Genomic DNA, 25,891 nt, shown 5'->3' on the forward strand with positions numbered 1-25,891 from the left:
GTTGCGACAAAAGACAAGACACTTCTGGATAGGGAAAAAAGTGGTCTGATTATGACATCATAATGCAAAAAAGAAATAAACAAAAGCTTACGGCACCTGAGGTTCCTAGTTGGTCTCCCATACAAGTACTAACCAGGCCCAAGTCTGGATGGCTTCCGAGATCTGACGAGATCAGGCATTTTCAGACTGGTATGGCCCTAAGTGAAATTAAGAGAATGCGATCTCGCTAATGTTGGTAGAATATCAAACTCTGGTTGCGACAAAAGACAAGACGCTTCTGGATAGGGAAAAAAGTGGTCTGATTATGACATCATAATGCAAAAAAGAAATAAACAAAAGCTTACGGCACCTGAGAATCCTAGTTGGTCTCCCATAGGGAAAAAAGAAGTCTGATTATGACATCATAATGCAAAAAAGAAATAAACAAAAGCTTACGGCACCTGAGGTTCCTAGTTGGTCTCCCATACAAGTACTAACCAGGCCCGAGTCTGGATGGCTTCCGAGATCAGGCATTTTCAGACTGGTATGGCCGTAAGTGAAATTACGAGAATGCGATCTCGCTAATGTTGGTAGAATATCAAACTCTGGTTGCGACAAAAGACAAGACGCTTCTGGATAGGGAAAAAAGTGGTCTGATTATGACATCATAATGCAAAAAAGAAATAAACAAAAGCTTACGGCACCTGAGGTTCCTAGTTGGTCTCCCATACAAGTACTAACCATGCCCGAGTCTGGATGGCTTCCGAGATCTGGCATTTTTAGACTGGTATGGCCGTGAGGGAAATTAAGATAATGCGATCTCGCTAATGTTGGTAGAATATCAAACTCTGGTTGCGACAAAAGACAAGACGCTTCTGGATAGGTAAAAAAGTGGTCTGATTATGACATCATAATGCAAAAAAGAAATAAACAAAAGCTTACGGCACCTGAGGTTCCTAGTTGGTCTCCCATAGGGAAAAAAGTGGTCTGATTATGACATCATAATGCAAAAAAGAAATAAACAAAAGCTTACGGCACCTGAGGTTCCTAGTTGGTCTCCCATACAAGTACTAACCATGCCCGAGTCTGGATGGCTTCCGAGATCTGGCATTTTCAGACTGGTATGGCCGTGAGGGAAATTAAGATAATGCGATCTCGCTAATGTTGGTAGAATATCAAACTCTGGTTGCGACAAAAGACAAGACGCTTCTGGATAGGTAAAAAAGTGGTCTGATTATGACATCATAATGCAAAAAAGAAATAAACAAAAGCTTACGGCACCTGAGGTTCCTAGTTGGTCTCCCATAGGGAAACAAAGTGGTCTGATTATGACATCATAATGCAAAAAAGAAATAAACAAAAGCTTACGGCACCTGAGGTTCCTAGTTGGTCTCCCATACAAGTACTAACTAGGCCCGAGTCTGGATGGCTTCCGAGATCTGACGAGATCAGGCATTTTCAGACTAGTATGGCCGTAAGTGAAATTAAGAGAATGCGATCTCGCTAATGTTGGTAGAATATCAAACTCTGGTTGCGACAAAAGACAAGACGCTTCTGGATAGGGAAAAAAGTGGTCTGATTATGACATCATAATGCAAAAAAGAAATAAACAAAAGCTTAAAACACCTGAGGTTCCTAGTTGGTCTCCCATACAAGTACTAACCAGGCCCGAGTCTGGATGGCTTCCGATATGTGACGAGTTCGGGCATTTTCAGACTGGTATGGCTGTAAGTGAAATTAAGAGAATGCGATCTCGCTAATGTTGGTAGAATATCAAACTCTGGTTGCGACAAAAGACAAGACGCTTCTGGATAGGGAAAAAAGTGGTCTGATTATGACATCATAATGCAAAAAAGAAATAAACAAAAGCTTACGGCACCTGAGGTTCCTAGTTGGTCTCCCATAGGGAAAAAAGTGGTCTGGTTATGACATCATAATGCAAAAAAGAAATAAACAAAAGCTTACGGCACCTGAGGTTCCTAGTTGGTCTCCCATACAAGTACTAACCAGGCCCGAGTCTGGATGGCTTCCGAGATCTGACGAGATCAGGCATTTTCAGACTGGTATGGCCATAAGTGAAATTAAGAGAATGCGATCTCGCTAATGTTGGTAGAATATCAAACTCTGGTTGCGACAAAAGACAAGACGCTTCTGGATAGGGAAAAAAGTGGTCTGATTATGACATCATAATGCAAAAAAGAAATAAACAAAAGCTTTTGGCACCTGCGGTTCCTAGTTGGTCTCCCATAGGGAAAAAAGAAGTCTGATTATGACATCATAATGCAAAAAAGAAATAAACAAAAGCTTACGGCACCTGAGGTTCCTAGTTGGTCTCCCATACAAGTACTAACCAGGCCCGAGTCTGGATGGCTTCCGAGATCTGACGAGATCCGGCATTTTCAGACTGGTATGGCCGTAAGTGAAATTAAGCAAATGCGATCTCGCTAATGTTGGTAGAATATCAAACTCTGGTTGCGACAAAAGACAAGACGCTTCTGGATTGGGAAAAAAGTGGTCTGATTATGACATCATAATGCAAAAAAGAAATAAACAAAAGCTTACGGCACCTGAGGTTCCTAGTTGGTCTCCCATAGGGAAAAAAGTGGTCTGATTATGACATCATAATGCAAAAAAGAAATAAACAAAAGCTTACGGCACCTAAGGTTCTTAGTTGGTCTCCCATACAAGTACTAACCAGGCCCGAGTCTGGATGACTTCCGAGATCTGACATTTTCAGACTGGTATGGCCGTAAGTGAAATTAAGAGAATGCGATCTCGCTAATGTTGGTAGAATATCAAACTCTGGTTGCGACAAAAGACAAGATGCTTCTGGATAAGGAAAAAAGTGGTCTGATTATGACATCATAATGCAAAAAAGAAATAAACAAAAGGTTACGGCACCTGAGGTTCCTAGTTGGTCTCCCATACAAGTACTAACCAGGCCCGAGTCTGGATGGCTTCCGAGATCTGACGAGATCAGGCATTTTCAGACTGGTATGGCAGTAAGGGAAATTAAGAGAATGCGATCTCGCTAATGTTGGTAGAATATCAAACTCTGGTTGCGACAAAAGACAAGACGCTTCTGGATAGTGAAAAAAGTGGTCTGATTATGACATCATAAGGCAAAAAAGAAATAAACAAAAGCTTACAGCACCTGAGGTTCCTAGTTGGTCTCCCATACAAGTACTAACCAGGCCCGAGTCTGGATGGCTTCCGAGATCTGATGAGATCAGGCATTTTCAGACTGGTATGGCCGTAAGTGAAATTAAGAGAATGCGATCTCGCTAATGTTGGTAGAATATCAAACTCTGGTTGCGACAAAAGACAAGACACTTCTGGATAGGGAAAAAAGTGGTCTGATTATGACATCATAATGCAAAAAAGAAATAAACAAAAGCTTACGGCACCTGAGGTTCCTAGTTGGTCTCCCATACAAGTACTAACCAGGCCCAAGTCTGGATGGCTTCCGAGATCTGACGAGATCAGGAATTTTCAGACTAGTATGGCCGTAAGGGAAATTAAGAGAATGCGATCTCGCTAATGTTGGTAGAATATCAAACTCTGGTTGCGACAAAAGACAAGACGCTTCTGGATAGGGAAAAAAGTGGTCTGATTATGACATCATAATGCAAAAAAGAAATAAACAAAAGCTTACGGCACCTGAGGTTCCTAGTTGGTCTCCCATACAAGTACTAACCAGGCCCAAGTCTGGATGGCTTCCGAGATCTGACGAGATCAGGCATTTTCAGACTGGTATGGCCCTAAGTGAAATTAAGAGAATGCGATCTCGCTAATGTTGGTAGAATATCAAACTCTGGTTGCGACAAAAGACAAGACGCTTCTGGATAGGGAAAAAAGTGGTCTGATTATGACATCATAATGCAAAAAAGAAATAAACAAAAGCTTACGGCACCTGAGAATCCTAGTTGGTCTCCCATAGGGAAAAAAGAAGTCTGATTATGACATCATAATGCAAAAAAGAAATAAACAAAAGCTTACGGCACCTGAGGTTCCTAGTTGGTCTCCCATACAAGTACTAACCAGGCCCGAGTCTGGATGGCTTCCGAGATCTGGCATTTTCAGACTGGTATGGCCGTAAGGTAAATTAAGATAATGCGATCTCGCTAATGTTGGTAGAATATCAAACTCTGGTTGCGACAAAAGACAAGACGCTTCTGGATAGGGAAAAAAGTGGTCTGATTATGACATCATAATGCAAAAAAGAAATAAACAAAAGCTTACGGCACCTGAGGTTCCTAGTTGGTCTCCCATAGGGAAAAAAGTGGTCTGATTATGACATCATAATGCAAAAAAGAAATAAACAAAAGCTTACGGCACCTGAGGTTCCTAGTTGGTCTCCCATACAAGTACTAACCAGGCCCGAGTCTGGATGGCTTCCGAGATCTGACGAGATCAGGCATTTTCAGACTGGTATGGCCGTAAGTGAAATTACGAGAATGCGATCTCGCTAATGTTGGTAGAATATCAAACTCTGGTTGCGACAAAAGACAAGACGCTTCTGGATAGGGAAAAAAGTGGTCTGATTATGACATCATAATGCAAAAAAGAAATAAACAAAAGCTTACGGCACCTGAGGTTCCTAGTTGGTCTCCCATACAAGTACTAACCATGCCCGAGTCTGGATGGCTTCCGAGATCTGGCATTTTCAGACTGGTATGGCCGTGAGGGAAATTAAGATAATGCGATCTCGCTAATGTTGGTAGAATATCAAACTCTGGTTGCGACAAAAGACAAGACGCTTCTGGATAGGTAAAAAAGTGGTCTGATTATGACATCATAATGCAAAAAAGAAATAAACAAAAGCTTACGGCACCTGAGGTTCCTAGTTGGTCTCCCATAGGGAAAAAAGTGGTCTGATTATGACATCATAATGCAAAAAAGAAATAAACAAAAGCTTACGGCACCTGAGGTTCCTAGTTGGTCTCCCATACAAGTACTAACCATGCCCGAGTCTGGATGGCTTCCGAGATCTGGCATTTTCAGACTGGTATGGCCGTGAGGGAAATAAAGATAATGCGATCTCGCTAATGTTGGTAGAATATCAAACTCTGGTTGCGACAAAAGACAAGACGCTTCTGGATAGGGAAAAAAGTGGTCTGATTATGACATCATAATGCAAAAAAGAAATAAACAAAAGCTTACGGCACCTGAGGTTCCTAGTTGGTCTCCCATACAAGTACTAACCATGCCCGAGTCTGGATGGCTTCCGAGATCTGGCATTTTCAGACTGGTATGGCCGTGAGGGAAATTAAGATAATGCGATCTCGCTAATGTTGGTAGAATATCAAACTCTGGTTGCGACAAAAGACAAGATGCTTCTGGATAGGTAAAAAAGTGGTCTGATTATGACATCATAATGCAAAAAAGAAATAAACAAAAGCTTACGGCACCTGAGGTTCCTAGTTGGTCTCCCATAGGGAAAAAAGTGGTCTGATTATGACATCATAATGCAAAAAAGAAATAAACAAAAGCTTACGGCACCTGAGGTTCCTAGTTGGTCTCCCATACAAGTACTAACTAGGCCCGAGTCTGGATGGCTTCCGAGATCTGACGAGATCAGGCATTTTCAGACTAGTATGGCCGTAAGCGAAATTAAGAGAATGCGATCTCGCTAATGTTGGTAGAATATCAAACTCTGGTTGCGACAAAAGACAAGACGCTTCTGGATAGGGAAAAAAGTGGTCTGATTATGACATCATAATGCAAAAAAGAAATAAACAAAAGCTTACGGCACCTGAGGTTCCTAGTTGGTCTCCCATACAAGTACTAACCAGGCCCGAATCTGGATGGCTTCCGAGATCTGACGAGATCAGGCATTTTCAGACTGGTATGGCCGTAAGTGAAATTAAGAGAATGCGATCTCGCTAATGTTGGTAGAATATCAAACTCTGGTTGCGACAAAAGACAAGACGCTTCTGGATAGGGAAAAAAGTGGTCTGATTATGACATCATAATGCAAAAAAGAAATAAACAAAAGCTTACGGCACCTGAGGTTCCTAGTTGGTCTCCCATAAAAGTACTAACCAGACCCGAGTCTGGATGGTTTCCGAGATCTGACGAGATCAGGCATTTTCAGACTGGTATGGCCGTAAGTGAAATTAAGAGAATGCGATCTCGCTAATGTTGGTAGATTATCAAACTCTGGTTGCGACAAAAGACAATACGCTTCTGGATAGGGAAAAAAGTGGTCTGATTATGACATCATAATGCAAAAAAGAAATAAACAAAAGCTTACGGCACCTGAGGTTCCCAGTTGGTCTCCCATACAAGTACTAACCAGGCCCGAGTCTGGATGGCTTCCGAGATCTGATGAGATCAGGCATTTTCAGACCGGTATGGCCGTAAGTGAAATCAAGAGAATGCGATCTCGCTAATGTTGGTAGATTATCAAACTCTGGTTGCGACAAAAGACAAGACGCTTCTGGATAGGGAAAAAAGTGGTCTGATTATGACATCATAATGGAAAAAAAGAAATAAACAAAAGCTTACGGCACCTGAGGTTCCTAGTTGGTCTCCCATAGGGAAAAAAGTGGTCTGATTATGACATCATAATGCAAAAAAGAAATAAACAAAAGCTTACGGCACCTGAGGTTATTAGTTGGTCTCCCATACAAGTACTAACCAGGCCCGAGTCTGGATGGCTTCCGAGATCTGACATTTTCAGACTGGTATGGCCGTAAGTGAAATTAAGAGAATGCAATCTCGCTACTGTTGGTAGAATATCAAACTCTGGTTGCGACAAAAGACAAGACGCTTCTGGATAGGGAAAAAAGTGGTCTGATTATGACATCATAATGCAAAAAAGAAATAAACAAAAGCTTACGGCACCTGAGGTTCCTAGTTGGTCTCCCTTAGGGAAAAAAGTTGTCTGATTATGACATCATAATGCAAACAATAAATAAACAAAAGCTTACAGCACCTGAGGTTCCTAGTTGGTCTCCCATACAAGTACTAACCAGGCCCGAGTCTGGATGGCTTCCGAGATCTGGCATTTTCAGACTGGTATGGCCGTAAGTGAAATTAAGAGAATGCGATCTCGCTAATGTTGGTAGAATATCAAACTCTGGTTGCGACAAAAGACAAGACGCTTCTGGATAGGGAAAAAAGTGGTCTGATTATGACATCATAATGCAAAAAAGAAATAAACAAAAGCTTACTGCACCTGAGGTTCCTAGTTGGTCTCCCATACAAGTACTAACCAGACCCGAGTCTGGATGGCTTCCGAGATCTGATGAGATCAGGTATTTTCAGACTGGTATGGCCATAAGTGAAATTAAGAGAATGCGATCTCGCTAATGTTGGTAGAATATCAAACTCTGGTTGCGACAAAAGACAAGACGCTTCTGGATAGGGAAAAAAAGTGGTCTGATTATGACATCATAATGCAAAAAAGAAATAAACAAAAGCTTACAGCACCTGAGGTTCCTAGTTGGTCTCCCATAGGGAAAAAAGTGGTCTGATTATGACATCATAATGCAAACAAGAAATAAACAAAAGCTTACGGCACCTGAGGTTCCTAGTTGGTCTCCCATACAAGTACTAACCAGGCCCGAGTCTGTATGGCTTCCAAGATCTGACGAGATCAGGCATTTTCAGACTGGTATGGCCGTAAGTGAAATTAAGAGAATGCGATCTCGCTAATGTTGGTAGAATATCAAACTCTGGTTGCGACAAAAGACAAGACGCTTCTGGATAGGGAAAAAAGTGGTCTGATTATTACATCATAATGCAAAAAAGAAATAAACAAAAGCTTACGGCACCTGAGGTTCCTAGTTGGTCTCCCATACAAGTACTAACCAGGCACGAGTCTGGATGGCTTCCGAGATCTGACGAGATCAGGCATTTTCAGACTGGTATGGCCGTAAGTGAAATTAAGAGAATGCGATCTCGCTAATGTTGGTAGAATATCAAACTCTGGTTGCGACAAAAGACAAGACGCTTCTGGATAGGGAAAAAAGTGGTCTGATTATGACATCATAATGCAAAAAAGCAATAAACAAAAGCTTAAAACACCTGAGGTTCCTAGTTGGTCTCCCATACAAGTACTAACCAGGCCCGAGTCTGGATGGCTTCCGAGATGTGACGAGTTCAGGCATTTTCAGACTGGTATGGCTGTAAGTGAAATTAAGAGAATGCGATCTCGCTAATGTTGGTAGAATATCAAACTCTGGTTGCGACAAAAGACAAGACGCTTCTGGATAGGGAAAAAAGTGGTCTGATTATGACATCATAATGCAAAAAAGAAATAAACAAAAGCTTACGGCACCTGAGGTTCCTAGTTGGTCTCCCATAGGGAAAAAAGTGGTCTGGTTATGACATCATAATGCAAAAAAGAAATAAACAAAAGCTTACGGCACCTGAGGTTCCTAGTTGGTCTCCCATACAAGTACTAACCAGGCCCGAGTCTGGATGGCTTCCGAGATCTGACGAGATCAGGCATTTTCAGACTGGTATGGCCGTGAGGGAAATAAAGATAATGCGATCTCGCTAATGTTGGTAGAATATCAAACTCTGGTTGCGACAAAAGACAAGACGCTTCTGGATAGGTAAAAAAGTGGTCTGATTATGACATCATAATGCAAAAAAGAAATAAACAAAAGCTTACGGCACCTGAGGTTCCTAGTTGGTCTCCCATAGGGAAAAAAGTGGTCTGATTATGACATCATAATGCAAAAAAGAAATAAACAAAAGCTTACGGCACCTGAGGTTCCTAGTTGCTCTCCCATACAAGTACTAACTAGGCCCGAGTCTGGATGGCTTCCGAGATCTGACGAGATCAGGCATTTTCAGACTAGTATGGCCGTAAGTGAAATTAAGAGAATGCGATCTCGCTAATGTTGGTAGAATATCAAACTCTGGTTGCGACAAAAGACAAGACGCTTCTGGATAGGGAAAAAAGTGGTCTGATTATGACATCATAATGCAAAAAAGAAATAAACAAAAGCTTACGGCACCTGAGGTTCCTAGTTGGTCTCCCATACAAGTACTAACCATGCCCGAGTCTGGATGGCTTCCGAGATCTGGCATTTTCAGACTGGTATGGCCGTGAGGGAAATTAAGATAATGCGATCTCGCTAATGTTGGTAGAATATCAAACTCTGGTTGCGACAAAAGACAAGACGCTTCTGGATAGGTAAAAAAGTGGTCTGATTATGACATCATAATGCAAAAAAGAAATAAACAAAAGCTTACGGCACCTGAGGTTCCTAGTTGGTCTCCCATAGGGAAAAAAGTGGTCTGATTATGACATCATAATGCAAAAAAGAAATAAACAAAAGCTTACGGCACCTGAGGTTCCTAGTTGGTCTCCCATACAAGTACTAACTAGGCCCGAGTCTGGATGGCTTCCGAGATCTGACGAGATCAGGCATTTTCAGACTAGTATGGCCGTAAGTGAAATTAAGAGAATGCGATCTCGCTAATGTTGGTAGAATATCAAACTCTGGTTGCGACAAAAGACAAGACGCTTCTGGATAGGGAAAAAAGTGGTCTGATTATGACATCATAATGCAAAAAAGAAATAAACAAAAGCTTACGGCACCTGAGGTTCCTAGTTGGTCTCCCATACGGAAAAAAGTGGTCTGATTATGACATCATAATGCAAAAAAGAAATAAACAAAAGCTTACGGCACCTGAGGTTCCTAGTTGGTCTCCCATACAAGTACTAACCAGGCCCGAATCTGGATGGCTTCCGAGATCTGACGAGATCAGGCATTTTCAGACTGGTATGGCCGTAAGTGAAATTAAGAGAATGCGATCTCGCTAATGTTGGTAGAATATCAAACTCTGGTTGCGACAAAAGACAAGACGCTTCTGGATAGGGAAAAAAGTGGTCTGATTATGACATCATAATGCAAAAAAGAAATAAACAAAAGCTTTTGGCACCTGCGGTTCCTAGTTGGTCTCCCATAGGGAAAAAAGAAGTCTGATTATGACATCATAATGCAAAAAAGAAATAAACAAAAGCTTACGGCACCTGAGGTTCCTAGTTGGTCTCCCATACAAGTACTAACCAGGCCCGAGTCTGGATGGCTTCCGAGATCTGACGAGATCCGGCATTTTCAGACTGGTATGGCCGTAAGTGAAATTAAGCGAATGCGATCTCGCTAATGTTGGTAGAATATCAAACTCTGGTTGCGACAAAAGACAAGACGCTTCTGGATTGGGAAAAAAGTGGTCTGATTATGACATCATAATGCAAAAAAGAAATAAACAAAAGCTTACGGCAGCTGAGGTTCCTAGTTGGTCTCCCATACAAGTACTAACCAGGACCGAGTCTGGATGGCTTCCGAGATCTGACGAGATCAGGCATTTTCAGACTGGTATGGCTGTAAGTGAAATTAAGAGAATGCGATCTCGCTAATGTTGGTAGAATATCAAACTCTGGTTGCGACAAAAGACAAGACGCTTCTGGACAGGGAAAAAAGTGGTCTGATTATGACATCATAATGCAAAAAAGAAATAAACAAAAGCTTACGGCACCTGAGGTTCCTAGTTGGTCTCCCATAGGGAAAAAAGTGGTCTGATTATGACATCATAATGCAAAAAAGAAATAAACAAAAGCTTACGGCACCTGAGGTTCCTAGTTGGTCTCCCATACAAGTACTAACCAGGCCCAAGTCTGGATGGCTTCCGAGATCTGACGAGATCAGGCATTTTCAGAATGGTATCGCCGTAAGTGAAATTAAGAGAATGCGATCTCGTTAATGTTGGTAGAATATCAAACTCTGGTTGCGACAAAAGACAAGATGCTTCTGGATAGGGAAAAAAGTGGTCTGATTATGACATCATAATGCAAAAAAGAAATAAACAAAAGCTTACGGCACCTGAGTTTCCTAGTTGGTCTTCCATACAAGTACTAACCAGACCCGAGTCTGGATGGTTTCCGAGATCTGACGAGATCAGGCATTTTCAGACTGGTATGGCCGTAAGTGAAATTAAGAGAATGCGATCTCGCTAATGTTGGTAGATTATCAAACTCTGGTTGCGACAAAAGACAAGACGCTTCTGGATAGGGAAAAAAGTGGTCTGATTATGACATCATAATGCAAAAAAGAAATAAACAAAAGCTTACGGCACCTGAGGTTCCTAGTTGGTCTCCCATACAAGTACTAATCAGGGCCGAGTCTGGATGGCTTCCGAGATCTGATGAGATCAGGTATTTTCAGACTGGTATGGCCGTAAGTGAAATTAAGAGAATGCGATCTCGCTAATGTTGGTAGAATATCAAACTCTGGTTGCGACAAAAGACAAGACGCTTCTGGATAGGGAAAAAAAGTGGTCTGATTATGACATCATAATGCAAAAAAGAAATAAACAAAAGCTTACGGCACCTGAGGTTCCTAGTTGGTCTCCCATAGGGAAAAAAGTGGTCTGATTATGACATCATAATGCAAACAAGAAATAAACAAAAGCTTACGGCACCTGAGGTTCCTAGTTGGTCTCCCATACAAGTACTAACCAGGCCCGAGTCTGTATGGCTTCCAAGATCTGACGAGATCAGGCATTTTCAGACTGGTATGGCCGTAAGTGAAATTAAGAGAATGCGATCTCGCTAATGTTGGTAGAATATCAAACTCTGGTTGCGACAAAAGACAAGACGCTTCTGGATAGGGAAAAAAGTGGTCTGATTATTACATCATAATGCAAAAAAGAAATAAACAAAAGCTTACGGCACCTGAGGTTCCTAGTTGGTCTCCCATACAAGTACTAACCAGGCACGAGTCTGGATGGCTTCCGAGATCTATGAGATCAGGCATTTTCAGACTGGTATGGCCGTAAGTGAAATTAAGAGAATGCGATCTCGCTAATGTTGGTAGAATATCAAACTCTGGTTGCGACAAAAGACAAGACGCTTCTGGATAGGGAAAAAAGTGGTCTGATTATGACATCATAATGCAAAAAAGCAATAAACAAAAGCTTAAAACACCTGAGGTTCCTAGTTGGTCTCCCATACAAGTACTAACCAGGCCCGAGTCTGGATGGCTTCCGAGATGTGACGAGTTCGGGCATTTTCAGACTGGTATGGCTGTAAGTGAAATTAAGAGAATGCGATCTCGCTAATGTTGGTAGAATATCAAACTCTGGTTGCGACAAAAGACAAGACGCTTCTGGATAGGGAAAAAAGTGGTCTGATTATGACATCATAATGCAAAAAAGAAATAAACAAAAGCTTACGGCACCTGAGGTTCCTAGTTGGTCTCCCATAGGGAAAAAAGTGGTCTGGTTATGACATCATAATGCAAAAAAGAAATAAACAAAAGCTTACGTCACCTGAGGTTCCTAGTTGGTCTCCCATACAAGTACTAACCAGGCCCGAGTCTGGATGGCTTCCGAGATCTGACGAGATCAGGCATTTTCAGACTGGTATGGCCATAAGTGAAATTAAGAGAATGCGATCTCGCTAATGTTGGTAGAATATCAAACTCTGGTTGCGACAAAAGACAAGACGCTTCTGGATAGGGAAAAAAGTGGTCTGATTATGACATCATAATGCAAAAAAGAAATAAACAAAAGCTTTTGGCACCTGCGGTTCCTAGTTGGTCTCCCATAGGGAAAAAAGAAGTCTGATTATGACATCATAATGCAAAAAAGAAATAAACAAAAGCTTACGGCACCTGAGGTTCCTAGTTGGTCTCCCATACAAGTACTAACCAGGCCCGAGTCTGGAGGGCTTCCGAGATCTGACGAGATCCAGCATTTTCAGACTGGTATGGCCGTAAGTGAAATTAAGCAAATGCGATCTCGCTAATGTTGGTAGAATATCAAACTCTGGTTGCGACAAAAGACAAGACGCTTCTGGATTGGGAAAAAAGTGGTCTGATTATGACATCATAATGCAAAAAAGAAATAAACAAAAGCTTACGGCACCTGAGGTTCCTAGTTGGTCTCCCATAGGGAAAAAAGTGGTCTGATTATGACATCATAATGCAAAAAAGAAATAAACAAAAGCTTACGGCACCTAAGGTTCCTAGTTGGTCTCCCATACAAGTACTAACCAGGCCCGAGTCTGGATGACTTCCGAGATCTGACGAGATCAGGCATTTTCAGACTGGTATGGCCGTAAATGAAATTAAGAGAATGCGATCTCGCTAATGTTGGTAGAATATCAAACTCTGGTTGCGACAAAAGACAAGATGCTTCTGGATAAGGAAAAAAGTGGTCTGATTATGACATCATAATGCAAAAAAGAAATAAACAAAAGGTTACGGCACCTGAGGTTCCTAGTTGGTCTCCCATACAAGTACTAACCAGGCCCGAGTCTGGATGGCTTCCGAGATCTGACGAGATCAGGCATTTTCAGACTGGTATGGCAGTAAGGGAAATTAAGAGAATGCGATCTCGCTAATGTTGGTAGAATATCAAACTCTGGTTGCGACAAAAGACAAGACGCTTCTGGATAGGGAAAAAAGTGGTCTGATTATGACATCATAATGCAAAAAAGAAATAAACAAAAGCTTACGGCACCTGAGGTTCCTAATTGGTCTCCCATACAAGTACTAACCAGGCCCGAGTCTGGATGGCTTCCGAGATCTGATGAGATCAGGCATTTTCAGACTGGTATGGCCGTAAGTGAAATTAAGAGAATGCGATCTCGCTAATGTTGGTAGAATATCAAACTCTGGTTGCGACAAAAGACAAGACACTTCTGGATAGGGAAAAAAGTGGTCTGATTATGACATCATAATGCAAAAAAGAAATAAACAAAAGCTTACGGCACCTGAGGTTCCTAGTTGGTCTCCCATACAAGTACTAACCAGGCCCAAGTCTGGATGGCTTCCGAGATCTGACGAGATCAGGAATTTTCAGACTAGTATGGCCGTAAGGGAAATTAAGAGAATGCGATCTCGCTAATGTTGGTAGAATATCAAACTCTGGTTGCGACAAAAGACAAGACGCTTCTGGATAGGGAAAAAAGTGGTCTGATTATGACATCATAATGCAAAAAAGAAATAAACAAAAGCTTACGGCACCTGAGGTTCCTAGTTGGTCTCCCATACAAGTACTAACCAGGCCCAAGTCTGGATGGCTTCCAAGATCTGACGAGATCAGGCATTTTCAGACTGGTATGGCCCTAAGTGAAATTAAGAGAATGCGATCTCGCTAATGTTGGTAGAATATCAAACTCTGGTTGCGACAAAAGACAAGACGCTTCTGGATAGGGAAAAAAGTGGTCTGATCATGACATCATAATGCAAAAAAGAAATAAACAAAAGCTTACGGCACCTGAGAATCCTAGTTGGTCTCCCATAGGGAAAAAAGAAGTCTGATTATGACATCATAATGCAAAAAAGAAATAAACAAAAGCTTACGGCACCTGAGGTTCCTAGTTGGTCTCCCATACAAGTACTAACCAGGCCCGAGTCTGGATGGCTTCCGAGATCTGGCATTTTCAGACTGGTATGGCCGTAAGGTAAATTAAGATAATGCGATCTCGCTAATGTTGGTAGAATATCAAACTCTGGTTGCGACAAAAGACAAGACGCTTCTGGATAGGGAAAAAAGTGGTCTGATTATGACATCATAATGCAAAAAAGAAATAAACAAAAGCTTACGGCACCTGAGGTTCCTAGTTGGTCTCCCATAGGGAAAAAAGTGGTCTGATTATGACATCATAATGCAAAAAAGAAATAAACAAAAGCTTACGGCACCTGAGGTTCCTAGTTGGTCTCCCATACAAGTACTAACCAGGCCCGAGTCTGGATGGCTTCCGAGATCTGACGAGATCAGGCATTTTCAGACTGGTATGGCCGTAAGTGAAATTAAGAGAATGCGATCTCGCTAATGTTGGTAGAATATCAAACTCTGGTTGCGACAAAAGACAAGACGCTTCTGGATAGGGAAAAAAGTGGTCTGATTATGACATCATAATGCAAAAAAGAAATAAACAAAAGCTTACGGCACCTGAGGTTCCTAGTTGGTCTCCCATACAAGTACTAACCATGCCCGAGTCTGGATGGCTTCCGAGATCTGGCATTTTCAGACTGGTATGGCCGTGAGGGAAATTAAGATAATGCGATCTCGCTAATGTTGGTAGAATATCAAACTCTGGTTGCGACAAAAGACAAGACGCTTCTGGATAGGTAAAAAAGTGGTCTGATTATGACATCATAATGCAAAAAAGAAATAAACAAAAGCTTACGGCACCTGAGGTTCCTAGTTGGTCTCCCATAGGGAAAAAAGTGGTCTGATTATGACATCATAATGCAAAAAAGAAATAAACAAAAGCTTACGGCACCTGAGGTTCCTAGTTGGTCTCCCATACAAGTACTAACCATGCCCGAGTCTGGATGGCTTCCGAGATCTGGCATTTTCAGACTGGTATGGCCGTGAGGGAAATTAAGATAATGCGATCTCGCTAATGTTGGTAGAATATCAAACTCTGGTTGCGACAAAAGACAAGACGCTTCTGGATAGGTAAAAAAGTGGTCTGATTATGACATCATAATGCAAAAAAGAAATAAACAAAAGCTTACGGCACCTGAGGTTCCTAGTTGGTCTCCCATAGGGAAAAAAGTGGTCTGATTATGACATCATAATGCAAAAAAGAAATAAACAAAAGCTTACGGCACCTGAGGTTCCTAGTTGGTCTCCCATACAAGTACTAACTAGGCCCGAGTCTGGATGGCTTCCGAGATCTGACGAGATCAGGCATTTTCAGACTAGTATGGCCGTAAGTGAAATTAAGAGAATGCGATCTCGCTAATGTTGGTAGAATATCAAACTCTGGTTGCGACAAAAGACAAGACGCTTCTGGATAGGGAAAAAAGTGGTCTGATTATGACATCATAATGCAAAAAAGAAATAAACAAAAGCTTACGGCACCTGAGGTTCCTAGTTGGTCTCCCATACAAGTACTAACCATGCCCGAGTCTGGATGGCTTCCGAGATCTGGCATTTTCAGACTGGTATGGCCGTGAGGGAAATTAAGATAATGCGATCTCGCTAATGTTGGTAGAATATCAAACTCTGGTTGCGACAAAAGACAAGACGCTTCTGGATAGGTAAAAAAGTGGTCTGATTATGACATCATAATGCAAAAAAGAAATAATCAAAAGCTTACGGCACCTGAGGTTCCTAGTTGGTCTCCCATAGGGAAAAAAGTGGTCTGATTATGACATCATAATGCAAAAAAGAAATAAACAAAAGCTTACGGCACCTGAGGTTCCTAGTTGGTCTCCCATACAAGTACTAACTAGGCCCGAGTCTGGATGGCTTCCGAGATCTGACGAGATCAGGCATTTTCAGACTAGTATGGCCGTAAGTGAAATTAAGAGAATGCGATCTCGCTAATGTTGGTAGAATATCAAACTCTGGTTGCGACAAAAGACAAGACGCTTCTGGATAGGGAAAAAAGTGGTCTGATTATGACATCATAATGCAAAAAAGAAATAAACAAAAGCTTACGGCACCTGAGGTTCCTAGTTGGTCTCCCATACGGAAAAAAGTGGTCTGATTATGACATCATAATGCAAAAAAGAAATAAACAAAAGCTTACGGCACCTGAGGTTCCTAGTTGGTCTCCCATACAAGTACTAACCAGGCCCGAATCTGGATGGCTTCCGAGATCTGACGAGATCAGGCATTTTCAGACTGGTATGGCCGTAAGTGAAATTAAGAGAATGCGATCTCGCTAATGTTGGTAGAATATCAAACTCTGGTTGCGACAAAAGACAAGACGCTTCTGGATAGGGAAAAAAGTGGTCTGATTATGACATCATAATGCAAAAAAGAAATAAACAAAAGCTTACGGCACCTGAGGTTCCTAGTTGGTCTCCCATACAAGTACTAACCAGACCCGAGTCTGGATGGTTTCCGAGATCTGACGAGATCAGGCATTTTCAGACTGGTATGGCCGTAAGTGAAATTAAGAGAATGCGATCTGGCTAATGTTGGTAGATTATCAAACTCTGGTTGCGACAAAAGACAATACGCTTCTGGATAGGGAAAAAAGTGGTCTGATTATGACATCATAATGCAAAAAAGAAATAAACAAAAGCTTACGGCACCTGAGGTTCCCAGTTGGTCTCCCATACAAGTACTAACCAGGCCCGAGTCTGGATGGCTTCCGAGATCTGATGAGATCAGGCATTTTCAGACCGGTATGGCCGTAAGTGAAATCATGAGAATGCGATCTCGCTAATGTTGGTAGATTATCAAACTCTGGTTGCGACAAAAGACAAGACGCTTCTGGATAGGGAAAAAAGTGGTCTGATTATGACATCATAATGGAAAAATAGAAATAAACAAAAGCTTACGGCACCTGAGGTTCCTAGTTGGTCTCCCATAGGGAAAAAAGTGGTCTGATTATGACATCATAATGCAAAAAAGAAATAAACAAAAGCTTACGGCACCTGAGGTTCCTAGTTGGTCTCCCATACAAGTACTAACCAGGCCCGAGTCTGGATGGCTTCCGAGATCTGACATTTTCAGACTGGTATGGCCGTAAGTGAAATTAAGAGAATGCAATCTCGCTACTGTTGGTAGAATATCAAACTCTGGTTGCGACAAAAGACAAGACGCTTCTGGATAGGGAAAAAAGTGGTTTGATTATGACATCATAATGCAAAAAAGAAATAAACAAAAGCTTACGGCACCTGAGGTTCCTAGTTGGTCTCCCTTAGGGAAAAAAGTTGTCTGATTATGACATCATAATGCAAAAAATAAATAAACAAAAGCTTACAGCACCTGAGGTTCCTAGTTGGTCTCCCATACAAGTACTAACCAGGCCCGAGTCTGGATGGCTTCCGAGATCTGGCATTTTCAGACTGGTATGGCCGTAAGTGAAATTAAGAGAATGCGATCTCGCTAATGTTGGTAGAATATCAAACTCTGGTTGCGACAAAAGACAAGACGCTTCTGGATAGGGAAAAAAGTGGTCTGATTATGACATCATAATGCAAAAAAGAAATAAACAAAAGCTTACGGCACCTGAGGTTCCTAGTTGGTCTCCCATACAAGTACTAACCAGACCCGAGTCTGGATGGCTTCCAAGATCTGACGAGATCAGGCATTTTCAGACTGGTATGGCCGTAAGGGAAATTAAGAGAATGCGATCTCGCTAATGTTGGTAGAATATCAAACTCTGGTTGCGACAAAAGACAAGACGCTTCTGGATAGGGAAAAAAATGGTCTGATTATGACATCATAATGCAAAAAAGAAATAAACAAAAGCTTACGGCACCTGAGGTTCCTAGTTGGTCTCCCATAGGGAAAAAAGTGGTCTGATTATGACATCATGATGCAAAAAAGAAATAAACAAAAGCTTACGGCACCTGAGGTTCCTAGTTGGTCTCCCATAGGGAAAAAAGTGGTCTGATTATGACATCATAATGCAAAAAAGAAATAAACAAAAGCTTACGGCACCTGAGGTTCCTAGTTGGTCTCCCATACAAGTACTAACCAGGCCCGAATCTGGATGGCTTCCGAGATCTGACGAGATCAGGCATTTTCAGACTGGTATGGCCGTAAGTGAAATTAAGAGAATGCGATCTCGCTAATGTTGGTAGAATATCAAACTCTGGTTGCGACAAAAGACAAGACGCTTCTGGATAGGGAAAAAAGTGGTCTGATTATGACATCATAATGCAAAAAAGAAATAAACAAAAGCTTACGGCACCTGAGGTTCCTAGTTGGTCTCCCATACAAGTACTAACCAGACCCGAGTCTGGATGGTTTCCGAGATCTGACGAGATCAGGCATTTTCAGACTGGTATGGCCGTAAGTGAAATTAAGAGAATGCGATCTCGCTAATGTTGGTAGATTATCAAACTCTGGTTGCGACAAAAGACAATACGCTTCTGGATAGGGAAAAAAGTGGTCTGATTATGACATCATAATGCAAAAAAGAAATAAACAAAAGCTTACGGCACCTGAGGTTCCTAGTTGGTCTCCCATAGGGAAAAAAGTGGTCTGATTATGACATCATAATGCAAAAAAGAAATAAACAAAAGCTTACGGCACCTGAGGTTCCTAGTTGGTCTCCCATACAAGTACTAACCAGGCCCGAATCTGGATGGCTTCCGAGATCTGACGAGATCAGGCATTTTCAGACTGGTATGGCCGTAAGTGAAATTAAGAGAATGCGATCTCGCTAATGTTGGTAGAATATCAAACTCTGGTTGCGACAAAAGACAAGACGCTTCTGGATAGGGAAAAAAGTGGTCTGATTATGACATCATAATGCAAAAAATAAATAAACAAAAGCTTACGGCACCTGAGGTTCCTAGTTGGTCTCCCATACAAGTACTAACCAGACCCGAGTCTGGATGGTTTCCGAGATCTGACGAGATCAGGCATTTTCAGACTGGTATGGCCGTAAGTGAAATTAAGAGAATGCGATCTCGCTAATGTTGGTAGATTATCAAACTCTGGTTGCGACAAAAGACAATACGCTTCTGGATAGGGAAAAAAGTGGTCTGATTATGACATCATAATGCAAAAAAGAAATAAACAAAAGCTTACGGCACCTGAGGTTCCCAGTTGGTCTCCCATACAAGTACTAACCAGGCCCGAGTCTGGATGGCTTCCGAGATCTGATGAGATCAGGCATTTTCAGACCGGTATGGCCGTAAGTCAAATCAAGAGAATGCGATCTCGCTAATGTTGGTAGATTATCAAACTCTGGTTGCGACAAAAGACAAGACGCTTCTGGATAGGGAAAAAAGTGGTCTGATTATGACATCATAATGCAAAAAAGAAATAAACAAAATCTTACGGCACCTGAAGTTCCTAGTTGGTCTCCCATACAAGTACTAACCAGGCCCGAGTCTGGATGGCTTCCGAGATCTGACGAGATCAGGCATTTTCAGACTGGTATGGCCGTAAGTGAAATTAAGAGAATGCGATCTCGCTAATGTTGGTAGAATATCAAACTCTGGTTGCGACAAAAGACAAGACGCTTCTGGATAGGGAAAAAAGTGGTCTGATTATGACATCATAATGCAAAAAAGAAATAAACAAAAGCTTACGGCACCTGAGGTTCCTAGTTGGTCTCCCATACAAGTACTAACCAGGCCCGAGTCTGGATGGCTTCCGAGATCTGACGAGATCAGGCATTTTCAGACTGGTATGGCCGTAAGTGAAATTAAGAGAATGCGATCTCGCTAATGTTGGTAGAATTTCAAACTCTGGTTGCGACAAAAGACAAGACGCTTCTGGATAGGGAAAAAAGTGGTCTGATTATGACATCATAATGCAAACAAGAAATAAACAAAAGCTTACGGCACCTGAGGTTTCTAGTTGGTCTCCCATACAAGTACTAACCAGGCCCGAGTCTGGATGGCTTCCGAGATCTGATGAGATCAGGCATTTTCAGACCGGTATGGCCGTAAGTGAAATTAAGAGAATGCGATCTCGCTAATGTTGGTAGAATATCAAACTCTGGTTGCGACAAAAGACAAGACGCTTCTGGATAGGGAAAAAAGTGGTCTGATTATGACATCATAATGCAAAAAAGAAATAAACAAAAGCTTACGGCACCTGAGGTTCCTAGTTGGTCTCCCATACAAGTACTAACCAGGCCCAAGTCTGGATGGCTTCCAAGATCTGACGAGATCAGGCATTTTCAGACTGGTATGGCCGTAAGTGAAATTAAGAGAATGCGATCTCGCTAATGATGTTAGAATATCAAACTCTGGTTGCAACAAAAGACAAGACGCTTCTGGATAGGGAAAAAAGTGGTCTGATTATGACATCATAATGCAAAAAAGAAATAAACAAAAGCTTACGGCACCTGAGGTTCCTAGTTGGTCTCCCATAGGGAAAAAAGTGGTCTGATTATGACATCATAATGCAAAAAAGAAATAAACAAAAGCTTACGGCACCTGAGGTTCCTAGTTGGTCTCCCATACAAGTACTAACCAGGCCCAAGTCTGGATGGCTTCCGAGATCTGACGAGATCAGGCATTTTAAGACTGGTATGGCCGTAAGTGAAATTAAGAGAATGCGATCTCGCTAATGTTGGTAGAATATCAAACTCTGGTTGCGACAAAAGACAAGACGCTTCTGGATAGGGAAAAAAGTGGTCTGATTATGACATCATAATGGAAAAAAAGAAATAAACAAAAGCTTACGGCACCTGAGGTTCCTAGTTGGTCTCCCATAGGGAAAAAAGTGGTCTGATTATGACATCATAATGCAAAAAAGAAATAAACAAAAGCTTACGGCACCTGAGGTTCCTAGTTGGTCTCCCATACAAGTACTAACCAGGCCCGAGTCTGGATGGCTTCCGAGATCTGACATTTTCAGACTGGTATGGCCGTAAGTGAAATTAAGAGAATGCAATCTCGCTACTGTTGGTAGAATATCAAACTCTGGTTGCGACAAAAGACAAGACGCTTCTGGATAGGGAAAAAAGTGGTCTGATTATGACATCATAATGCAAAAAAGAAATAAACAAAAGCTTACGGCACCTGAGGTTCCTAGTTGGTCTCCCTTAGGGAAAAAAGTTGTCTGATTATGACATCATAATGCAAAAAATAAATAAACAAAAGCTTACAGCACCTGAGGTTCCTAGTTGGTCTCCCATACAAGTACTAACCAGGCCCGAGTCTGGATGGCTTCCGAGATCTGGCATTTTCAGACTGGTATGGCCGTAAGTGAAATTAAGAGAATGCGATCTCGCTAATGTTGGTAGAATATCAAACTCTGGTTGCGACAAAAGACAAGACGCTTCTGGATAGGGAAAAAAGTGGTCTGATTATGACATCATAATGCAAAAAAGAAATAAACAAAAGCTTACGGCACCTGAGGTTCCTAGTTGGTCTCCCATACAAGTACTAACCAGGCCCGAGTCTGGATGGCTTCCAAGATCTGACGAGATCAGGCATTTTCAGACTGGTATGGCCATAAGGGAAATTAAGAGAATGCGATCTCGCTAATGTTGGTAGAATATCAAACTCTGGTTGCGACAAAAGACAAGACGCTTCTGGATAGGGAAAAAAATGGTCTGATTATGACATCATAATGCAAAAAAGAAATAAACAAAAGCTTACGGCACCTGAGGTTCCTAGTTGGTCTCCCATAGGGAAAAAAGTGGTCTGATTATGACATCATGATGCAAAAAAGAAATAAACAAAAGCTTACGGCACCTGAGGTTCCTAGTTGGTCTCCTATACAAGTACTAACCAGGCCCAAGTCTGGATGGCTTCCAAGATCTGACGAGATCAGGCATTTTCAGACTGGTATGGCCGTAAGGGAAATTAAGAGAATGCGATCTCGCTAATGTTGGTAGAATATCAAACTCTGGTTGCGACAAAAGACAAGACGCTTCTGGATAGGGAAAAAAATGGTCTGATTATGACATCATAATGCAAAAAAGAAATAAACAAAAGCTTACGGCACCTGAGGTTCCTAGTTGGTCTCCCATAGGGAAAAAAGTGGTCTGATTATGACATCATGATGCAAAAAAGAAATAAACAAAAGCTTACTGCACCTGAGGTTCCTAGTTGGTCTCCCATAGGGAAAAAAGTGGTCTGATTATGACATCATAATGCAAAAAAGAAATAAACAAAAGCTTACAGCACCTGAGGTTCCTAGTTGGTCTCCCATACAAGTACTAACCAGGCCCGAATCTGGATGGCTTCCGAGATCTGACGAGATCAGGCATTTTCAGACTGGTATGGCCGTAAGTGAAATTAAGAGAATGCGATCTCGCTAATGTTGGTAGAATATCAAACTCTGGTTGCGACAAAAGACAAGACGCTTCTGGATAGGGAAAAAAGTGGTCTGATTATGACATCATAATGCAAAAAATAAATAAACAAAAGCTTACGGCACCTGAGGTTCCTAGTTGGTCTCCCATACAAGTACTAACCAGACCCGAGTCTGGATGGTTTCCGAGATCTGACGAGATCAGGCATTTTCAGACTGGTATGGCCGTAAGTGAAATTAAGAGAATGCGATCTCGCTAATGTTGGTAGATTATCAAACTCTGGTTGCGACAAAAGACAATACGCTTCTGGATAGGGAAAAAAGTGGTCTGATTATGACATCATAATGCAAAAAAGAAATAAACAAAAGCTTACGGCACCTGAGGTTCCCAGTTGGTCTCCCATACAAGTACTAACCAGGCCCGAGTCTGGATGGCTTCCGAGATCTGATGAGATCAGGCATTTTCAGACCGGTATGGCCGTAAGTGAAATCAAGAGAATGCGATCTCGCTAATGTTGGTAGATTATCAAACTCTGGTTGCGACAAAAGACAAGACGCTTCTGGATAGGGAAAAAAGTGGTCTGATTATGACATCATAATGCAAAAAAGAAATAAACAAAAGCTTACGGCACCTGAGGTTCCTAGTTGGTCTCCCATACAAGTACTAACCAGGCCCGAGTCTGGATGGCTTCCGAGATCTGACGAGATCAGGCATTTTCAGACTGGTATGGCCGTAAGTGAAGTTAAGAGAATGCGATCTCGCTAATGTTGGTAGAATATCAAACTCTGGTTGCGACAAAAGACAAGACGCTTCTGGATAGGGAAAAAAGTGGTCTGATTATGACATCATAATGCAAACAAGAAATAAACAAAAGCTTACGGCACCTGAGGTTTCCAGTTGGTCTCCCATACAAGTACTAACCAGGCCCGAGTCTGGATGGCTTCCGAGATCTGACGAGATCAGGCATTTTCAGACCGGTATGGCCGTAAGTGAAATCAAGAGAATGCGATCTCGCTAATGTTGGTAGAATATCAAACTCTGGTTGCGACAAAAGACAAGACGCTTCTGGATAGGGAAAAAAGTGGTCTGATTATGACATCATAATGCAAAAAAGAAATAAACAAAAGCTTACGGCACCTGAGGTTCCTAGTTGGTCTCCCATACAAGTACTAACCAGGCCCAAGTCTGGATGGCTTCCAAGATCTGACGAGATCAGGCATTTTCAGACTGGTATGGCCGTAAGTGAAATTAAGAGAATGCGATCTCGCTAATGATGTTAGAATATCAAACTCTGGTTGCGACAAAAGACAAGACGCTTCTGGATAGGGAAAAAAGTGGTCTGATTATGACATCATAATGCAAAAAAGAAATAAACAAAAGCTTACGGCACCTGAGGTTCCTAGTTGGTCTCCCATAGGGAAAAAAGTGGTCTGATTATGACATCATAATGCAAAAAAGAAATAAACAAAAGCTTACGGCACCTGAGGTTCCTAGTTGGTCTCCCATACAAGTACTAACCAGGCCCAAGTCTGGATGGCTTCCGAGATCTGACAAGATCAGGCATTTTAAGACTGGTATGGCCGTAAGTGAAATTAAGAGAATGCGATCTCGCTAATGTTGGTAGAATATCAAACTCTGGTTGCGACAAAAGACAAGACGCTTCTGGATAGGGAAAAAAGTGGTCTGATTATGACATCATAATGGAAAAAAAGAAATAAACAAAAGCTTACGGCACCTGAGGTTCCTAGTTGGTCTCCCATAGGGAAAAAAGTGGTCTGATTATGACATCATAATGCAAAAAAGAAATAAACAAAAGCTTACGGCACCTGAGGTTCCTAGTTGGTCTCCCATACAAGTACTAACCAGGCCCGAGTCTGGATGGCTTCCGAGATCTGACATTTTCAGACTGGTATGGCCGTAAGTGAAATTAAGAGAATGCAATCTCGCTTCTGTTGGTAGAATATCAAACTCTGGTTGCGACAAAAGACAAGACGCTTCTGGATAGGGAAAAAAGTGGTCTGATTATGACATCATAATGCAAAAAAGAAATAAACAAAAGCTTACGGCACCTGAGGTTCCTAGTTGGTCTCCCTTAGGGAAAAAAGTTGTCTGATTATGACATCATAATGCAAAAAATAAATAAACAAAAGCTTACAGCACCTGAGGTTCCTAGTTGGTCTCCCATACAAGTACTAACCAGGCCCGAGTCTGGATGGCTTCCGAGATCTGGCATTTTCAGACTGGTATGGCCATAAGTGAAATTAAGAGAATGCGATCTCGCTAATGTTGGTAGAATATCAAACTCTGGTTGCGACAAAAGACAAGACGCTTCTGGATAGGGAAAAAAGTGGTCTGATTATGACATCATAATGCAAAAAAGAAATAAACAAAAGCTTACGGCACCTGAGGTTCCTAGTTGGTCTCCCATACAAGTACTAACCAGGCCCGAGTCTGGATGGCTTCCAAGATCTGACGAGATCAGGCATTTTCAGACTGGTATGGCCGTAAGAGAAAATAAGAGAATGCGATCTCGCTAATGTTGGTAGAATATCAAACTCTGGTTGCGACAAAAGACAAGACGCTTCTGGATAGGGAAAAAAATGGTCTGATTATGACATCATAATGCAAAAAAGAAATAAACAAAAGCTTACGGCACCTGAGGTTCCTAGTTGGTCTCCCATAGGGAAAAAAGTGGTCTGATTATGACATCATGATGCAAAAAAGAAATAAACAAAAGCTTACGGCACCTGAGGTTCCTAGTTGGTCTCCTATACAAGTACTAACCAGGCCCAAGTCTGGATGGCTTCCAAGATCTGACGAGATCAGGCATTTTAAGACTGGTATGGCAGTAAGTGAAATTAAGAGAATGCGATCTTGCTAATGTTGGTAGAATATCAAACTCTGGTTGCGACAAAAGACAAGACGCTTCTGGATAGGGAAAAAAGTGGTCTGATTATGACATCATAATGCAAAAAAGAAATAAACAAAAGCTTACGGCACCTGAGGTTCCTAGTTGGTCTCCCATAGGGAAAAAAGTGGTCTGATTATGACATCATAATGCAAAAAAGAAATAAACAAAAGCTTACGGCACCTGAGGTTCCTAGTTGGTCTCCCATACAAGTACTAACCAGGCCCAAGTCTGGATGGCTTCCGAGATCTGACGAGATCAGGCATTTTCAGACTGGTATGGCCGTAAGTGAAATTAAGAGAATGCGATCTCGCTAATGTTGGTAGAAT

At 41.7% G+C, this 25,891-nt stretch overlaps 64 pseudogenes; all 64 read right to left on the bottom strand.

Moving 5' to 3' along the window:
- Positions 1-84: 84 nt before the first annotated feature.
- On the bottom strand, positions 85-203 carry LOC134595361 (5S ribosomal RNA; annotated as a pseudogene).
- A 225-nt stretch (positions 204-428) lies between these two features.
- On the bottom strand, positions 429-537 carry LOC134589288 (5S ribosomal RNA; annotated as a pseudogene).
- Positions 538-1,340: 803 nt separating this feature from the next.
- LOC134597626 (5S ribosomal RNA) lies at positions 1,341-1,459 on the bottom strand (annotated as a pseudogene).
- Positions 1,460-1,937: 478 nt separating this feature from the next.
- On the bottom strand, positions 1,938-2,056 carry LOC134594874 (5S ribosomal RNA; annotated as a pseudogene).
- A 225-nt stretch (positions 2,057-2,281) lies between these two features.
- LOC134595389 (5S ribosomal RNA) lies at positions 2,282-2,400 on the bottom strand (annotated as a pseudogene).
- Positions 2,401-2,868: 468 nt separating this feature from the next.
- Positions 2,869-2,987, bottom strand: LOC134588539 (5S ribosomal RNA; annotated as a pseudogene).
- A 134-nt stretch (positions 2,988-3,121) lies between these two features.
- Positions 3,122-3,240, bottom strand: LOC134588990 (5S ribosomal RNA; annotated as a pseudogene).
- Positions 3,241-3,374: 134 nt separating this feature from the next.
- Positions 3,375-3,493, bottom strand: LOC134595533 (5S ribosomal RNA; annotated as a pseudogene).
- Positions 3,494-3,627: 134 nt separating this feature from the next.
- Positions 3,628-3,746, bottom strand: LOC134595363 (5S ribosomal RNA; annotated as a pseudogene).
- Positions 3,747-4,305: 559 nt separating this feature from the next.
- Positions 4,306-4,424, bottom strand: LOC134592185 (5S ribosomal RNA; annotated as a pseudogene).
- A 1,045-nt stretch (positions 4,425-5,469) lies between these two features.
- On the bottom strand, positions 5,470-5,588 carry LOC134596094 (5S ribosomal RNA; annotated as a pseudogene).
- A 134-nt stretch (positions 5,589-5,722) lies between these two features.
- On the bottom strand, positions 5,723-5,841 carry LOC134595540 (5S ribosomal RNA; annotated as a pseudogene).
- Positions 5,842-5,975: 134 nt separating this feature from the next.
- LOC134596261 (5S ribosomal RNA) lies at positions 5,976-6,094 on the bottom strand (annotated as a pseudogene).
- Positions 6,095-6,228: 134 nt separating this feature from the next.
- LOC134597560 (5S ribosomal RNA) lies at positions 6,229-6,347 on the bottom strand (annotated as a pseudogene).
- An 803-nt stretch (positions 6,348-7,150) lies between these two features.
- Positions 7,151-7,269, bottom strand: LOC134597870 (5S ribosomal RNA; annotated as a pseudogene).
- A 226-nt stretch (positions 7,270-7,495) lies between these two features.
- On the bottom strand, positions 7,496-7,614 carry LOC134595001 (5S ribosomal RNA; annotated as a pseudogene).
- A 134-nt stretch (positions 7,615-7,748) lies between these two features.
- On the bottom strand, positions 7,749-7,867 carry LOC134597329 (5S ribosomal RNA; annotated as a pseudogene).
- A 478-nt stretch (positions 7,868-8,345) lies between these two features.
- LOC134596876 (5S ribosomal RNA) lies at positions 8,346-8,464 on the bottom strand (annotated as a pseudogene).
- A 225-nt stretch (positions 8,465-8,689) lies between these two features.
- LOC134588824 (5S ribosomal RNA) lies at positions 8,690-8,808 on the bottom strand (annotated as a pseudogene).
- A 468-nt stretch (positions 8,809-9,276) lies between these two features.
- Positions 9,277-9,395, bottom strand: LOC134597627 (5S ribosomal RNA; annotated as a pseudogene).
- Positions 9,396-9,620: 225 nt separating this feature from the next.
- Positions 9,621-9,739, bottom strand: LOC134595541 (5S ribosomal RNA; annotated as a pseudogene).
- Positions 9,740-9,964: 225 nt separating this feature from the next.
- Positions 9,965-10,083, bottom strand: LOC134595390 (5S ribosomal RNA; annotated as a pseudogene).
- Positions 10,084-10,217: 134 nt separating this feature from the next.
- On the bottom strand, positions 10,218-10,336 carry LOC134589120 (5S ribosomal RNA; annotated as a pseudogene).
- Positions 10,337-10,561: 225 nt separating this feature from the next.
- LOC134597834 (5S ribosomal RNA) lies at positions 10,562-10,680 on the bottom strand (annotated as a pseudogene).
- A 134-nt stretch (positions 10,681-10,814) lies between these two features.
- On the bottom strand, positions 10,815-10,933 carry LOC134597369 (5S ribosomal RNA; annotated as a pseudogene).
- A 134-nt stretch (positions 10,934-11,067) lies between these two features.
- Positions 11,068-11,186, bottom strand: LOC134594230 (5S ribosomal RNA; annotated as a pseudogene).
- A 226-nt stretch (positions 11,187-11,412) lies between these two features.
- Positions 11,413-11,531, bottom strand: LOC134595002 (5S ribosomal RNA; annotated as a pseudogene).
- A 134-nt stretch (positions 11,532-11,665) lies between these two features.
- On the bottom strand, positions 11,666-11,783 carry LOC134588677 (5S ribosomal RNA; annotated as a pseudogene).
- Positions 11,784-12,261: 478 nt separating this feature from the next.
- Positions 12,262-12,380, bottom strand: LOC134597511 (5S ribosomal RNA; annotated as a pseudogene).
- A 225-nt stretch (positions 12,381-12,605) lies between these two features.
- LOC134588224 (5S ribosomal RNA) lies at positions 12,606-12,724 on the bottom strand (annotated as a pseudogene).
- Positions 12,725-12,949: 225 nt separating this feature from the next.
- Positions 12,950-13,068, bottom strand: LOC134595682 (5S ribosomal RNA; annotated as a pseudogene).
- A 134-nt stretch (positions 13,069-13,202) lies between these two features.
- LOC134588541 (5S ribosomal RNA) lies at positions 13,203-13,321 on the bottom strand (annotated as a pseudogene).
- Positions 13,322-13,455: 134 nt separating this feature from the next.
- On the bottom strand, positions 13,456-13,574 carry LOC134589224 (5S ribosomal RNA; annotated as a pseudogene).
- A 134-nt stretch (positions 13,575-13,708) lies between these two features.
- Positions 13,709-13,827, bottom strand: LOC134595535 (5S ribosomal RNA; annotated as a pseudogene).
- A 134-nt stretch (positions 13,828-13,961) lies between these two features.
- Positions 13,962-14,080, bottom strand: LOC134597433 (5S ribosomal RNA; annotated as a pseudogene).
- Positions 14,081-14,639: 559 nt separating this feature from the next.
- LOC134592196 (5S ribosomal RNA) lies at positions 14,640-14,758 on the bottom strand (annotated as a pseudogene).
- An 802-nt stretch (positions 14,759-15,560) lies between these two features.
- Positions 15,561-15,679, bottom strand: LOC134597628 (5S ribosomal RNA; annotated as a pseudogene).
- A 468-nt stretch (positions 15,680-16,147) lies between these two features.
- Positions 16,148-16,266, bottom strand: LOC134597629 (5S ribosomal RNA; annotated as a pseudogene).
- A 225-nt stretch (positions 16,267-16,491) lies between these two features.
- LOC134595542 (5S ribosomal RNA) lies at positions 16,492-16,610 on the bottom strand (annotated as a pseudogene).
- A 134-nt stretch (positions 16,611-16,744) lies between these two features.
- LOC134595638 (5S ribosomal RNA) lies at positions 16,745-16,863 on the bottom strand (annotated as a pseudogene).
- Positions 16,864-16,997: 134 nt separating this feature from the next.
- On the bottom strand, positions 16,998-17,116 carry LOC134597677 (5S ribosomal RNA; annotated as a pseudogene).
- An 803-nt stretch (positions 17,117-17,919) lies between these two features.
- Positions 17,920-18,038, bottom strand: LOC134598323 (5S ribosomal RNA; annotated as a pseudogene).
- A 316-nt stretch (positions 18,039-18,354) lies between these two features.
- LOC134595543 (5S ribosomal RNA) lies at positions 18,355-18,473 on the bottom strand (annotated as a pseudogene).
- A 134-nt stretch (positions 18,474-18,607) lies between these two features.
- Positions 18,608-18,726, bottom strand: LOC134595639 (5S ribosomal RNA; annotated as a pseudogene).
- Positions 18,727-18,951: 225 nt separating this feature from the next.
- Positions 18,952-19,070, bottom strand: LOC134595544 (5S ribosomal RNA; annotated as a pseudogene).
- A 134-nt stretch (positions 19,071-19,204) lies between these two features.
- Positions 19,205-19,323, bottom strand: LOC134595640 (5S ribosomal RNA; annotated as a pseudogene).
- Positions 19,324-19,457: 134 nt separating this feature from the next.
- On the bottom strand, positions 19,458-19,576 carry LOC134597795 (5S ribosomal RNA; annotated as a pseudogene).
- A 134-nt stretch (positions 19,577-19,710) lies between these two features.
- LOC134594167 (5S ribosomal RNA) lies at positions 19,711-19,829 on the bottom strand (annotated as a pseudogene).
- A 134-nt stretch (positions 19,830-19,963) lies between these two features.
- On the bottom strand, positions 19,964-20,082 carry LOC134592208 (5S ribosomal RNA; annotated as a pseudogene).
- A 134-nt stretch (positions 20,083-20,216) lies between these two features.
- On the bottom strand, positions 20,217-20,335 carry LOC134595655 (5S ribosomal RNA; annotated as a pseudogene).
- Positions 20,336-20,469: 134 nt separating this feature from the next.
- LOC134595322 (5S ribosomal RNA) lies at positions 20,470-20,588 on the bottom strand (annotated as a pseudogene).
- A 225-nt stretch (positions 20,589-20,813) lies between these two features.
- On the bottom strand, positions 20,814-20,932 carry LOC134594552 (5S ribosomal RNA; annotated as a pseudogene).
- Positions 20,933-21,735: 803 nt separating this feature from the next.
- On the bottom strand, positions 21,736-21,854 carry LOC134597557 (5S ribosomal RNA; annotated as a pseudogene).
- Positions 21,855-22,079: 225 nt separating this feature from the next.
- LOC134598199 (5S ribosomal RNA) lies at positions 22,080-22,198 on the bottom strand (annotated as a pseudogene).
- A 316-nt stretch (positions 22,199-22,514) lies between these two features.
- LOC134596116 (5S ribosomal RNA) lies at positions 22,515-22,633 on the bottom strand (annotated as a pseudogene).
- Positions 22,634-22,767: 134 nt separating this feature from the next.
- LOC134595642 (5S ribosomal RNA) lies at positions 22,768-22,886 on the bottom strand (annotated as a pseudogene).
- A 134-nt stretch (positions 22,887-23,020) lies between these two features.
- LOC134597911 (5S ribosomal RNA) lies at positions 23,021-23,139 on the bottom strand (annotated as a pseudogene).
- A 134-nt stretch (positions 23,140-23,273) lies between these two features.
- LOC134592220 (5S ribosomal RNA) lies at positions 23,274-23,392 on the bottom strand (annotated as a pseudogene).
- Positions 23,393-23,526: 134 nt separating this feature from the next.
- On the bottom strand, positions 23,527-23,645 carry LOC134595023 (5S ribosomal RNA; annotated as a pseudogene).
- A 134-nt stretch (positions 23,646-23,779) lies between these two features.
- Positions 23,780-23,898, bottom strand: LOC134595323 (5S ribosomal RNA; annotated as a pseudogene).
- A 225-nt stretch (positions 23,899-24,123) lies between these two features.
- On the bottom strand, positions 24,124-24,242 carry LOC134597052 (5S ribosomal RNA; annotated as a pseudogene).
- An 803-nt stretch (positions 24,243-25,045) lies between these two features.
- LOC134595778 (5S ribosomal RNA) lies at positions 25,046-25,164 on the bottom strand (annotated as a pseudogene).
- A 225-nt stretch (positions 25,165-25,389) lies between these two features.
- LOC134589039 (5S ribosomal RNA) lies at positions 25,390-25,508 on the bottom strand (annotated as a pseudogene).
- A 225-nt stretch (positions 25,509-25,733) lies between these two features.
- On the bottom strand, positions 25,734-25,852 carry LOC134597813 (5S ribosomal RNA; annotated as a pseudogene).
- Positions 25,853-25,891: the final 39 nt, after the last annotated feature.

Source organism: Pelobates fuscus, chromosome 2 (genome assembly GCF_036172605.1).
Source record: "Pelobates fuscus isolate aPelFus1 chromosome 2, aPelFus1.pri, whole genome shotgun sequence".
Lineage (NCBI taxonomy): Eukaryota > Metazoa > Chordata > Amphibia > Anura > Pelobatidae > Pelobates > Pelobates fuscus.